Source organism: Eucyclogobius newberryi, unplaced genomic scaffold (genome assembly GCF_026437365.1).
Source record: "Eucyclogobius newberryi isolate DKJ021-1_F unplaced genomic scaffold, fEucNew1.0.hap1 SCAF_578, whole genome shotgun sequence".
NCBI classification, from domain to species: Eukaryota; Metazoa; Chordata; class Actinopteri; order Gobiiformes; family Gobiidae; genus Eucyclogobius; species Eucyclogobius newberryi.
The window spans coordinates 25,001-30,000 of NW_027316254.1; positions in this window are offsets into that span (position 1 = coordinate 25,001).

The following is a 5,000-nucleotide window of genomic DNA, read 5'->3' on the forward strand; positions in this document are numbered from 1 at the left end:
TCTGCCGCATATGAGGCCGGGGAAGGGCCACTCTGGCTGGGCATGGCCTCCGCTGAGCACCCCCTGGAGCCACTGGAGCCCCCGGAGGCCCTCCAGAGCCACCCCCCACTGTCCCCAGACTCACCCGGGGGAAGGGCCACTCTGGCTGGGCATGGTCTCCACCAAGCAGCCCCTGGAGCCCCCGGAGCACCTCCAGAGCCACCCCCCACTCTCCCCAGACTCTGCCCGGGGAAGGGCCACTCTGGCTGGGCATGGCCTCCACCGAGCACCCCCTGGAACCCCTGGAACCCCCGGAGGCCCTCCAGAGCCACCCCCCACTCTCCCCAGACTCACCCCGGGGAAGGGCCACTCTGGCTGGGCATGGTCTCCACCAAGCACCCCCTGGAGCCCCCGGAGCACCCCCAGAGCCACCCCCCACTCTCCCCAGACTCACCCCGGGGAAGGGACACTCTGGCTGGGCATGGTCTCCACCAAGCACCCCCTGGAGCCCCCGGAGCACCTCCAGAGCCACCCCCCACTCCTCCAGACTCACCCCGGGGAAGGGACACTCTGCCTGGGCATGGCCCCCACTGAGCACCCCCTGGAACCCCTGGAGCCCCCGGAGCACCTCCAGAGCCACCCCCCACTCTCCCCAGACTCTGCCCGGGGAAGGGCCACTCTGGCTGGGCATGGTCTCCACCAAGCACCCCCTGGAGCCCCCGGAGCACCCCCAGAGCCACCCCCCACTCTCCCCAGACTCACCCCGGGGAAGGGCCACTCTGGCTGGGCATGGCCTCCGCCGAGCACCCCCTGGAGCCCCCGGAGCACCCCCAGAGCCACCCCCCACTCACCCCAGACTCACCCCGGGGAAGGGACACTCTGGCTGGGCATGGCCTCCACCAAGCACCCCCTGGAGCCCCTGGAACCCCCGGAGGCCCTCCAGAGCCACCCCCCACTCTCCCCAGACTCACCCCGGGGGAGGGCCACTCTGGCTGGGCATGGTCTCCACCAAGCACCCCCTGGAGCCCCCGGAGCACCTCCAGAGCCACCCCCCACTCCTCCAGACTCACCCCGGGGAAGGGACACTCTGGCTGGGCATGGCCCCCACCGAGCACCCCCTGGAGCCCCTGGAGCCCCCGGAGCACCTCCAGGGCCACCCCCCACTCCTCCAGACTCACCCCGGGGAAGGGACACTCTGGCTGGGCATGGTCTCCACCAAGCACCCCCTGGAGCCCCCGGAGCACCCCCAGAGCCACCCCCCACTCTCCCCAGACTCACCCCGGGGAAGGGACACTCTGGCTGGGCATGGCCTCCGCCGACCACCCCCTGGAGCCCCCGGAGCACCCCCAGAGCCACCCCCCACTCACCCCAGACTCACCCCGGGGAAGGGACACTCTGGCTGGGCATGGCCTCCACCAAGCACCCCCTGGAGCCCCTGGAACCCCCGGAGGCCCTCCAGAGCCACCCCCCACTCTCCCCAGACTCACCCCGGGGGAGGGCCACTCTGGCTGGGCATGGTCTCCACCAAGCACCCCCTGGAGCCCCCGGAGCACCTCCAGAGCCACCCCCCACTCCTCCAGACTCACCCCGGGGAAGGGACACTCTGGCTGGGCATGGCCTCCACCAAGCACCCCCTGGAGCCCCTGGAACCCCCGGAGGCCCTCCAGAGCCACCCCCCACTCTCCCCAGACTCACCCCGGGGGAGGGCCACTCTGGCTGGGCATGGTCTCCACCAAGCACCCCCTGGAGCCCCTGGAACCCCCGGAGGCCCTCCAGAGCCACCCCCCACTCTCCCCAGACTCACCCCGGGGGAGGGCCACTCTGGCTGGGCATGGTCTCCACCAAGCACCCCCTGGAGCCCCCGGAGCACCTCCAGAGCCACCCCCCACTCCTCCAGACTCACCCCGGGGAAGGGACACTCTGGCTGGGCATGGCCCCCACCGAGCACCCCCTGGAGCCCCTGGAGCCCCCGGAGCACCTCCAGGGCCACCCCCCACTCCTCCAGACTCACCCCGGGGAAGGGACACTCTGGCTGGGCATGGTCTCCACCAAGCACCCCCTGGAGCCCCCGGAGCACCCCCAGAGCCACCCCCCACTCTCCCCAGACTCTGCCCGGGGAAGGGACACTCTGGCCGGGCATGGCCTCCGCCGAGCACCCCCTGGAACCCCCGGAGGCCCTCCAGGGCCACCCCCCACTGTCCCCAGACTCACCCGGGGGAAGGGCCACTCTGGCTGGGCATGGTCTCCACCAAGCAGCCCCTGGAGCCCCCGGAGCACCTCCAGAGCCACCCCCCACTCTCCCCAGACTCTGCCCGGGGAAGGGCCACTCTGGCTGGGCATGGCCTCCACCGAGCACCCCCTGGAACCCCTGGAACCCCTGGAACCCCCGGAGGCCCTCCAGAGCCACCCCCCACTCTCCCCAGACTCACCCCGGGGAAGGGCCACTCTGGCTGGGCATGGTCTCCACCAAGCACCCCCTGGAGCCCCCGGAGCACCCCCAGAGCCACCCCCCACTCTCCCCAGACTCACCCCGGGGAAGGGACACTCTGGCTGGGCATGGTCTCCACCAAGCACCCCCTGGAGCCCCCGGAGCACCTCCAGAGCCACCCCCCACTCCTCCAGACTCACCCCGGGGAAGGGACACTCTGGCTGGGCATGGCCTCCGCCGAGCACCCCCTGGAGCCCCTGGAGCCCCCGGAGCACCTCCAGGGCCACCCCCCACTCCTCCAGACTCACCCCGGGGAAGGGCCACTCTGGCTGGGCATGGCCTCCGCCGACCACCCCCTGGAACCCCTGGAGCCCCCGGAGCACCTCCAGAGCCACCCCCCACTCCTCCAGACTCTGCCCGGGGAAGGGCCACTCTGGCTGGGCATGGCCTCCACTGAGCACCCCCTGGAGCCCCCGGAGCACCTCCAGAGCCACCCCCCACTCCTCCAGACTCACCCCGGGGAAGGGACACTCTGGCTGGGCATGGCCCCCACCGAGCACCCCCTGGAGCCCCTGGAGCCCCCGGAGCACCTCCAGGGCCACCCCCCACTCCTCCAGACTCACCCCGGGGAAGGGACACTCTGGCTGGGCATGGTCTCCACCAAGCACCCCCTGGAGCCCCCGGAGCACCCCCAGAGCCACCCCCCACTCTCCCCAGACTCACCCCGGGGAAGGGACACTCTGGCTGGGCATGGCCTCCGCCGACCACCCCCTGGAGCCCCCGGAGCACCCCCAGAGCCACCCCCCACTCACCCCAGACTCACCCCGGGGAAGGGACACTCTGGCTGGGCATGGCCTCCACCAAGCACCCCCTGGAGCCCCTGGAACCCCCGGAGGCCCTCCAGAGCCACCCCCCACTCTCCCCAGACTCACCCCGGGGGAGGGCCACTCTGGCTGGGCATGGTCTCCACCAAGCACCCCCTGGAGCCCCCGGAGCACCTCCAGAGCCACCCCCCACTCCTCCAGACTCACCCCGGGGAAGGGACACTCTGGCTGGGCATGGCCTCCACCAAGCACCCCCTGGAGCCCCTGGAACCCCCGGAGGCCCTCCAGAGCCACCCCCCACTCTCCCCAGACTCACCCCGGGGGAGGGCCACTCTGGCTGGGCATGGTCTCCACCAAGCACCCCCTGGAGCCCCCGGAGCACCTCCAGAGCCACCCCCCACTCCTCCAGACTCACCCCGGGGAAGGGACACTCTGGCTGGGCATGGCCCCCACCGAGCACCCCCTGGAGCCCCTGGAGCCCCCGGAGCACCTCCAGGGCCACCCCCCACTCCTCCAGACTCACCCCGGGGAAGGGACACTCTGGCTGGGCATGGCCTCCGCCGAGCACCCCCTGGAGCCCCCGGAGCACCCCCAGAGCCACCCCCCACTCTCCTCCAGACTCACCCCGGGGAAGGGACACTCTGGCTGGGCATGGCCTCCGCCGACCACCCCCTGGAACCCCTGGAGCCCCCGGAGCACCTCCAGAGCCACCCCCCACTCTCCCCAGACTCTGCCCGGGGAAGGGACACTCTGGCCGGGCATGGCCTCCGCCGAGCACCCCCTGGAACCCCCGGAGGCCCTCCAGGGCCACCCCCCACTGTCCCCAGACTCACCCGGGGGAAGGGCCACTCTGGCTGGGCATGGTCTCCACCAAGCAGCCCCTGGAGCCCCCGGAGCACCTCCAGAGCCACCCCCCACTCTCCCCAGACTCTGCCCGGGGAAGGGCCACTCTGGCTGGGCATGGCCTCCACCGAGCACCCCCTGGAACCCCTGGAACCCCTGGAACCCCCGGAGGCCCTCCAGAGCCACCCCCCACTCTCCCCAGACTCACCCCGGGGAAGGGCCACTCTGGCTGGGCATGGTCTCCACCAAGCACCCCCTGGAGCCCCCGGAGCACCCCCAGAGCCACCCCCCACTCTCCCCAGACTCACCCCGGGGAAGGGACACTCTGGCTGGGCATGGTCTCCACCAAGCACCCCCTGGAGCCCCCGGAGCACCTCCAGAGCCACCCCCCACTCCTCCAGACTCACCCCGGGGAAGGGACACTCTGGCTGGGCATGGCCTCCGCCGAGCACCCCCTGGAGCCCCTGGAGCCCCCGGAGCACCTCCAGGGCCACCCCCCACTCCTCCAGACTCACCCCGGGGAAGGGACACTCTGGCTGGGCATGGCCTCCGCCGAGCACCCCCTGGAGCCCCCGGAGCACCCCCAGAGCCACCCCCCACTCTCCCCAGACTCACCCCGGGGAAGGGCCACTCTGGCTGGGCATGGCCTCCACCAAGCACCCCCTGGAGCCCCTGGAACCCCCGGAGGCCCTCCAGAGCCACCCCCCACTCTCCCCAGACTCACCCCGGGGAAGGGCCACTCTGGCTGGGCATGGCCTCCGCCGACCACCCCCTGGAACCCCCGGAGCACCTCCAGAGCCACCCCCCACTCCTCCAGACTCACCCCGGGGAAGGGACACTCTGGCTGGGCATGGCCCCCACCGAGCACCCCCTGGAGCCCCTGGAGCCCCCGGAGCACCTCCAGGGCCACCCCCCACTCCTCCAGA